Consider the following 10281-nt stretch of genomic DNA (forward strand, 5'->3'; position numbering starts at 1 on the left):
ATATATATATATATATATATATATATATATATATATATATATATAGCTGGAAGGGCACTTAGAGGCCATTAAATCCAAACATCTCATTTTACAGATGAGGTAACTAAGGCTAAAAAAAGAAAGGACTTGTCCATGGTCTCATCTTTAAAAACAGGTCACTTTATCCATCCATCTACACTAGCTATCATCCTATATCTCTCTTCCCTTTTGTGGCTAACTTAGAGAAGACCCTATATAATTGATGTCCCTACTTCCTTTTCTCTCACTTTGGTTTTCTCTATAGTATAGCTTCTGCTCTTACCATTTAGCTTAAACTACTCTATCTAGAGTTATGAATGATCTCTCTTTTTGAATTTTTTCTTCATTCTTAGCTGACTTCTTTTTAAATGTTTAAGATTTATTCTAAATCTAATGGCCTTTTCTCAGTATCTTCTTGACCTCTCTGAAGTCCCTGACACACATCAATTATTTACTTCTTGATTCTCTCTTCTCTCTAGATTTTTATGACACCACTTTTTCCAGGTTCTCCTGCTACCCAACCCATAGGACTATTCCTTGTCAGTCTTCTTTGCTCAATTTTCCTCCAGGTCACATCAGCTTACCAGGAGTGTTTCCCAAGGCTTTCTCCCAGGTTCTCTTCTCTACTAACTCTATACTATTTCACTTGGTGATTTCATCAGGTCTCATGAATCCAATTATCATCTTTTGCTATTGATTCTCAAATCTACTTATCCAGTCTTAAACTCCCTACTGAAATCCAGTCTCATAACTCCAACTATCTATTGGACATCTTGAATTGGATGTACTAGGGACATATTAATTTCATCACATTCAAAACTTCCTAAAACCTCCCTCTCCTGAACTTCTTTATTGCTATAGTGAGGATAACCATTCTCCCAGTCACTCAGGCTGGCAACCTACATGTCATCCCCAGTTCTGCACTCTCTCTTATCCCCTCATATCTAACCTTTTGTAAAGTCCAGTAATTTTATTTTATATATGTATATACACACGTATATATGCACATATGTGCTAGAAATACACACATGTGCATACATGTGTGTAATATACAAAATGCATGTAGACATGTGTGTGCATATATTTGTGTGTGTGTGTGTGTATGATCTCAGACTCCAGTGAGTTGTCTGCCCTCTCTCACCTTACTCCTTTAGACTACCTCTCTAAGGAAAATGACTTTTTAAAAAGAATTAGCTGCCTGGTCAGTGTTGATGACAAAGGATAATAATGATTTCTCCCAAAGAGTCCTGGTAAAAAAGAAGGAATCCATCTCCCCTTCCCTCCTCTGACACTGCCACTACCATGGTGCAAGCCCTCATTACCCAGTACTTTTATTATTACAATAGCCTGATGGTTGGTCTTCCTGTTTCAAGTTTCTCCCCACTGCAGTCCATCCTTCCCACAGCTATCAAACTGATCCCCCTAACATGCAATTCTGATCATGTCAGTCACCTATTCAATAAACTCCAATGGTTCCTTATCATCTCCAAGATCAAATAGAAAAGCCTCTGTTTGGCATTCAAAGCACGTCCTAACCTCCCTCACCCCTCACGTTTCTATTCTTCTTATACCTTATTCACTCCCATGTACTTTGTGATCCAGTGATATTCACTTTCTTGCTGTTCCTCCCACGAGATACTCCATATCCTGACGAGGGCCATTTTCACCAGCTGTCCTCCACATATCTCCCTCTTAGATTCCCTGGCTTCCTCCAAATCTTAGTCAATAATATTTTATATTACTCAAGAAATCTTTTCCCAGCCTTCCTTTATCCCTCCACTATGACATTCTCTTGATTTTATGCTATATGTATCTATAAATAGGAGGACAGATAAATGATGAAAAATTGGTAGATGGACAGATGGATCTCATTTGGGCAAAATTGTTTGTAAATTTTCTCCACTTTTAGACGATGAACACCTAGAAGTCAAGAACTGTCTTTTGATTTTTTTATTTGACCAGTGCTTATTGCTATGTGTCTTGCACGTGATGGATGATTAATTAGTGCTAATTGATTAAGATAAATCTAGTAAGTCTCTGAGACAAAATATGAACTCAAGTCTTGCCCTGACCTCACATTCATCACTCTACCCACTGCACCACCTAGCTGCCTCTTAGAAAATAACAATGAAAAGCAATGGACAGAAAATAACAAGGTGTTGAAAGTTTTAGAGAGGCTAAAATTTAGTGAGTAAAATTTAACATGTGCAAGAGAAGTATAAAAATCAAAAGTAACAAATGAGAACTTCTGGTTTTATATATTCCATGGCAGAGCAAAATTCTGGATAAACCTAAGGAACAGTGAGCAAGGCAACTACTTAATTCCAGAGATTAAAGGAAAACTCATTAGATCACAGACTTGGATTTGGAAAGGGTCTTAGAGATCCTTGAGGCTGGCCCTCTCATTTTACAGATGAAAAAAGTAAATCGTTCAAGGTCACAGAAGCAAGGGAAGTTAATATTCAAAATAGGGCCTCAACTCCAGATTTAGTGAACAATCTACCCTTTCCCCCTCTCACCCCTCCCACTATAGTGCCTCTCAAAGGAAATTGATTTTTTTTAAGAATTAGTTGACTATACAGCAATGGTGATAATGGGTGATGATGATTTCATCCCAGGAGTCCTTTGCAAGAGGAATGAGTCTAAGGATACATGGAAGCTTACACGCAGCTAGAGAAGTGGAAGGTCCCCTTTCTCTTTGAATTTTGGACAGAGATGATGAATAAATATGAAATCACAGTCATTAATAATAAAGCATAAATGTTGAATTAAATATTAAAACAACTGCAAATGCATGAAGGTTAAACGTGATCATTCTAAAAATCTCTGAAATTAATAATGAACAACAAATTTAAGAATCAAAAAGTACAACTTTAGATGATTGACTATTTCTTATGGGATAATAAAAGAGAATAGCAATAGTCTCAATTTAAGCTTTCTGTTCTAAGACAATTATATGCATCTGGAGATCTCTTGGTGTCACAATGGATAGAGTCTAAGATCTGGAGTCATGGGGGATTTGAATTCAAATCTTAACTCTTACACTAACTGATTCTGAGTGAATCACTTCACCTCTGGCTGCCTCAGTGTCCTAATCTGTAAAATGGAAGTAATAACAGCACCTTCCTATGAGGATCACTGTGAGGATAAAATGAGATGGCATTTGTAAAGAATGCTGCAAACCTTAAAGTACTCTATAAATCCTAGCTGTTATTATCATTAATTTAGAAATGATTCTTTATATCCTGCTCCTCTTCCTCCAGATGAAACATGAGTGTGTGTTATATGTTTGTAAATGAGAAGTATCTAAAGTTTAGTATTTAAAAAGATAGTGAAATATAACATAGCTCTAAACATTTATCTTAGAATAAAAATGCAATGATGTCGTGCTCTTCCCCAGCTCAACAGTCAACAATGTTATTTGGTTTTGTTCCATTCTGAATCATCAGTTTTTAAGGAGTTAAACCTTTAGCCCTTGGAAATGGAGATTCACTGGCAGTAAAATACAGCATGGCTGGCATTCTCATGGTTGACTTTATCTCATGGTTAGCAGTAGGCGGGAAGGGAGAAGGAGACACTACCACCACCCACACACCCCACCAAATGCTGAATGAATCAGAAAGCGTGCTAAATCCCTGTTCTATCCCAAAGGTCAGACAATACACCAGGAAATAGCTGTGAGCGTGAAGTGCTAGGTCAATAGCATCAAGAAATTGCTACTCCTCTGGGGTTAACATAGTGCACCAGGAAGGCATCCTATGCATTCATGTGGATTCGGAGAAAAGATCTCAATTACTTTTTTGCTCAAGGAATTTGTAGTGTATGTAGGTGGTTGGGAGGGGCGCCTGGGAGGGAACCAGACCCGAGAAATTTTAGCACCCGCTGTAAAGGCAAGACTCTAAAAGACAAAGATAAAACAAGTCATGTTTTTCCCATGTTCATTTAGTTGTATATTGGGAATTTGCAAAATATGCAACAATCGTAGTGTCTTTGGCCAACAGGGCTCTTATGTTGATCAGCCAGTCAGCTGTAATGAAGTACCAACTTTGTTCCAAACATTGGAGATATAAAGGCAAAAGCAAAGGCGAGCAGTTCTTGCCCCAGAGGAACTTCCCTTCTCATGAGAGACACAACCAACACAGTTAGAAGCAAATCCACAATGCATATGAAGTAGGTCCATGGTCATTTTGTAGAGAAAGTCACTCCCAAGGGGGCAGCAGATAGAGCCAGGCCAGGAGATGGGAGATCTTGGGTTCAAATCTGGCCTTAGACACTTCCTAGCTGTGTGACCCTGGGCAAGTCACTTAATCCCCATTGTCTAGCCCTTATCACTCTTCTGCCTTGGAACCAATATAGAGTATTGATTATAAAATGGACAGTGAGGATTTTTTTTTTTTAAGAAAGAAAGTCATTCCCATCTGAGGGATCCAGGAACAGCCTGTTGCAGAAAGTCACATTTGAGCTAAGCCTTGATGAAACCAGAGATAACAAGAGGCAGGGAAGGGGATAGAGAACATCCAGGGAAGAGGAACAGCCATTGTAAAGGGTCAGAGATAGATGAGGTATCCTTTGTGGACAGTATAGTTGGACTAAAGAGTCCATACAGCAAAATATAAAAATTCTAGCAAGGTTAATTCTTCATAACATTGTCCTCCTTCCCTGTGGAAGGAAAGAAAGAAGCATTTAAGTAGCTACTGTAGGAAGTAAGTAAGGGTTAGAGTAAATTTCATAGATTAGCTTTAAGAGGAAAGGAGGAAAATTTGGATACAAGCCCTGGAAGAAGATTCTGACAAGGAGAAAAGGATCTTGGCAGTTTTTACTTGAAATTAAAGGTCACTCTGAATCTGGCTTTGACTGAGCTGGGAAGGAGGATTTTTGCTCTGTCAATTTTCCCCTTGGAAATCCTAATCTCGGGGAAGATTAGTGATTCCTGGGTTTGATAATCTGCCTTGGAGTATACTGCCTTCCCTGAAGCACAGAGACCATTTGCCCGAGACCCATCTGTCAGAAATCTACTGGCGAAGGTAAAATCCAGAGTTTGGTCATCTAGGACTCTAGAGTATCCCTAAGAACAACCCCAGGCTTTAGGTAAGGGCTCAGATACATCTGTGAGTCCTTCCTATTTATCCTTTTTTGGTAATCCATATTAATTAGGTGAGTTTATAGTCTGATAGCTGCGTTTTTGGGGTCTTAGTTAAAGATAAGGAGTGTAGCTTGAATGAATTCTCGAGGAGAAGAATTAATTCACCATGAGGTGAAAGTGGGTGGAGATTAGATATATAGTCTTAGGAAATTATCTATCATTTCCCTTTATTCCTATTATAAAATTAAACTTTGTTTCTATAACCAAGGGGTTTGTGCTTTACTGGCCTAGATAGTCCCCCAGGTGAGTGGTTATCATCTCCCATCCATCTAGGAAGGATTTTCATTTCATTACTATGTAACAGGGCAATTAAGTGGCACCATACTGGAATCAGGTATACTCATCTCCCCGAATCCAAATTTGACCTCTGGCATTCATGAGTTGTGTGACTCTGAACAAGTCACTTAACCCTCCTTGTCTCAGTTTCCACCTCTGTAAATTGTGATGGAGGAGGACATGGCGAACCACTCCAGTATCTTTGCCAAGAAAAATCCCAAATGGAGTGAGGAAGAATTGAACATGGCTGAAAAATGACTGAATGACAAATGTAACAGACACTGTGCTAAATACTTTATAAATATCTTTGATCTTCACAACAACCCTGAGAGGTAAGTGCTATCTTTTAGTTGAGGAAAGTAAGATATATTAAGGCTAGGTGACATGCCTGAGATAGTAACTGAGGTTGGATTTGAACTCAGGTCTTCTTGATTTCAGGCCCAACACTGTCTCCTGAAACAGTTACTTTGCTAAACGGGGGGAGTTTATATCTGATACTAAAGGTCAAGGGAGCCAAAGATATTTATTCAATAGGGAGTTCATGTGAACTGTAGGAAACTTACTTTTTTTTTTTAACCCTTACCTTCCGTCTTGGAGTCAATACTGTGTATTGGCTCCAAAGCAGAAGAGTGGTAAGGGTGGGCAATGGGGGTCAAGTGACTTGCCCAGGGTCACACAGCTGGGGAGTGTCTCAGGTCAGATTTGAACCTAGGACCTCCTATCTCTAGGCCTGGTTCTCAATCCACTGAGCTACCCAGCTGCCCCCGAGGAAACTCACTTTTAAAGAATGGATTAGATTGGAAGAAATAGGAGGCAAGCAGATAATTGGAAGATTACTGAAATTATATAGGTGAGAGAGAATAGTGCCTTGGACAAAGGTGGTGATTTAACTGGAAGGATGGGGTGTCCTCAGTAGTGAGACGAAAGTTCAGCAGAAGGGCAGGTTGATGGTTGCAGGGAGATGGATTCTGTTTTGTACATGCAGAGACTTTTTTTGGTGTCTATAGAACATCCTGATCAAAATATCCCAAAGAGAACTGGTGATGTGGGTCTGGTGCTCAGATGAGAGCAGGTCAAATTTGAGGTCATTTGCATAAAGATAATTCAATCCAAAAGGGATGAAAAGATCAGATAATCATAGTATAACAGCTATTGTTATTAGTAAAAGCAATGTGTATTTTACAAAAGGATGGTTTCCATTTTATGTGAAATATTAAACTAATACAGCCAAGCCTCATTTTTAAATGTTGTGGCCAAATACGGTCTGAGATAAGCTTTAGTGGATAAATAAATCCTACTAGTTTGAGGCACTTAGAGATGGACAGAAGCCCAACCAACTGGTAAATGTCGAGACAGTGATTTGAACCCAAGTCTTAGTGATGCCAAACCCAGTTCACTGTCCAGGAGGATACACTGCCTAGGCACTGAGTCACGCCTTCCTTTAGGAAAAGTCGGAAAGGTGGGGACTATTGAGATAATCCTAAAATAGGTACTTCTACTTTAAAACTCAACTTGGCCCTGGAGATTCTCCATTTTCATTTTTTCCTTTTCATCTCTCCTTTCTAAAGTCTCTAACCAAGGATTCCTGTACTGAAAAGTAGCAGTGCTAGAATAACCTGGTGCAATGGAGACTACATGGAACTCTAAGTTTTAGGATCTGGTCCTGTTTCTTCCACTATTTAGTTGTGTGACCTTGGGCGAGTCATTCATCTCTTTGAACTTCACTTGAGGAATTAAATAAAGGCCCCTTCAGTCCTCTAATTGATTTCAATGAGCTAGTCTACTGAAATTTGAAATTGTATCTCTGAACTATCGAATCTAATAGTAAAGATTGCATTTTTCAGGGAAAAAATTAGCTCTACTGAGACATAGAATTCTAGACTTGAAGTCAGAATAACTTGAGTTTGAATTCTGCTTTAGACACTTACTAGGTGCATGTAGTCCTGGATAAGTCACTCACTTCTCTCTGCTTAGTTTTCTCATCTATAAAATTGTATATGATAGAACTTACCTCATAGGGTTGCTATAAAGATCAAATTATAAATATACAAATATATACAGATAACAATGTGTATGTTCGCATGTATAAAATTTCTTTATAAACCTTAAAGGACTATGTAAAAGTTAGCTCTTATCTTACTCCAAAGTTACTGAGTTTTGGGTAATTAGAATTTTTCTTCCCAAGACTCTAAATCTCAGCTTCCCGTGTTCCTTCTCATGTTTCATGAGCAAAATTTTAATTACACAGTTCTATTTAAAATTTTTGTAGAGGGGGCAGCTGGGTAGCTCAGTGAATTAAAAGCCAGGCCTAGAAACAGGAGGTCTTCAGTTCAACTCTGACCTCAGTCACTTCCCAGCTGTGTGACCCTGGGCAAGTCACTTGACTCCCATTGCCTAGCCCTTATCACTCTTCTGCCTTGGAGCCAATACACAGTATTGACTCCGAGATGGAAGGTGAGGGTTTAAAAATATTTTTTTTTTTGTAGAAACAAAAACTAGACAGTTAGGTAGCACTGTGCTTGGAATCAAGAAGATTCATCTTCATGAGTTCAAATCCAACCGTAGACACTTACTGGCTCTGTGATCCTGAGCAAGTCACTTAATAATCCTGTTTTCCTCAGTTTCTTCACCTGCAAAATAAGCTAGAGAAGGGAATGGCAAACTACTTCAATATCTCTGCCAAGAAAACACCAAAATGGCGTCAAGAAGAGTCAGACATGACTGAAATGTCAAAAGCAATAAGAACCAAAACTACTGTTACTTCCAAGGCACAAAGAGACATGACAACTGAAGGGGGTACAGCTTATTGTCAGTGTTGACTTGGGTACAAGAATTAGTATAAATGGCCTCATCATAGAAATCTATGTTGACATAAAAACATGGGACAGCTATCTAGCAAGATTATGGAACAAGAGATAAACAACTTGGTTGCATGATTGGTATCCATCATTTTTTTTTAAATTTAAAACCCTTACTTTCCGTCTTGGAGTCAATACTATATATTGGTTCCAAGGCAGAAGAGTGGTAAGGGTGGGCAATGGGGGTCAAGTGACTTGCCCAGGGTCACACAGCTAGGAAGTGTCTGAGGTCAGATTTGAACCTAGGACTCCTGTCTCTAGGTCTGGCTCTCAATGCACTGAGCCACCCAGCTGCCCCCTCCATCATATTCTTTAAAAGACTTAGGGGAAGATCATCTATGAAGGACTATCTCTCAGAGGAGTATGGAGGAGTCACAGTCTACCCTGCCAGAGGGGAGTACTAGATATAAGATTGTCACTTGTCCATTTTTAAGAGGATCTGTGACAGCACGAGGTGATGTCTTGACTTGTGTGAGTTGGATTTAAGTGAGGCAGAGCTGCACAAAGTCACCAGCCCTGTTCTCTCTTCCAGAGTCATCGACATACAGTGGCAGGACAAAAGTCCAGATGACCGCTGATGGCCTGGGTTGCAGTGGATGACCGTGGTGGCATCTTTGATCCAGCTCTGAGCACTCTGCAGTGCCCACCTTCACAGCCACTGGAACAAATCGTTCTCACCTGCCTCTTCCACTGGGCGAAGTCTTCATATGGAGAGGACAGACATTCCCTCTAATTCACCAACAGGTTTTGAGACCCGTCAGCTACCCTCAGCTCCGTTTAGCCCACATGCCAACACAGTTTTAGCCACATAGACAATAACCCCCTATAGTAGGACTTGGTCTTATGTATTGGTGCTGTTCTGTCTAAATTACACAACTGCTGTTTTCCTCCTACTTCTAGAAGACACTATGAAAGATGCCTTACTCTGACTCCTCTCACTCCTTCTGGTCGTCCCTTTGGCTTCCATTTGAGGCACACACAGAACCACACAGGAAGGCTCTGAGAACTCAAGAGAGGATGACCTGGGCCAGTCCCCTGGTTCCTATGCATCCATTCTATCCAATGGAAAACTAAGCTGTTATTTTAGTACAAAGATAACATCCAGGCCAAATAGGCTTTCTATGCACTAATACTTCAACATAAACAATTTGACCCATCTGTAAACTCAAAGCCATTGTATACCAAGCGACTGAACAATCAGGGTTGTAATATTTTCATGGAGTCCCAGCACAATAATGTCCTGTTTTGAATAAAGTATCATCATAAGAGAAAGAATAATCCAAACTCACCATTACAAAAATTTTTTCCATACTTATACACGTGTGTATTTTCAACAAATACTCCTCAACTATTTCTATAAGAAATATAGCCAAAGGAATGACACACTGATAAGTTTGAACTTCACTTTTCCAAGTCAAAGATACAACCCCAAGTTCTCTTTTCCTTCACAACCACTTTCCCCAGTCCTTAAACTATTCCCAATTATATATTATTTCCTTCTTTGGGGAATGGCCCTTCGTCTGTGAATGAACTGCCTATGGAAATCTGTTAAACATCTCCATCTGCTGTTGGAAACAGGAACTCTTGTCTGAAGCTCCTTTAGCTCACTCGAGATAACCAGCCGTAGATCAGCATGAAAATTCAGGGGAGACACAGACTTCCTCTTGTCAAGATTCTTTTCAAGTGAGTCAAGTCTGCATTCTGCACGTAGTTATTCCTTCCCTAGCAGAAGCTCTATCCTTTAACAAAGGTGGCCTGGTACTTCCTTTTGCTTTGTTTCCATACATACTCTCCAGTTCTACTAGATGCTTGATATTTCAGCAAAACCTGTACTACTGTCTTCCAGCATGAAGATATCTACTCAACAGTGGGAGATTTTAAAGAGTTCATTGTTTTACTTTCTGTATAGTTTACACCAGAATTTTGGAAAGATGGACCTATTACACACATTATATGTTTAAGTCCATACTATATATATATATATAT

Source organism: Gracilinanus agilis, chromosome 6, assembly GCF_016433145.1.
Source record: "Gracilinanus agilis isolate LMUSP501 chromosome 6, AgileGrace, whole genome shotgun sequence".
Classification (NCBI taxonomy): Eukaryota; Metazoa; Chordata; class Mammalia; order Didelphimorphia; family Didelphidae; genus Gracilinanus; species Gracilinanus agilis.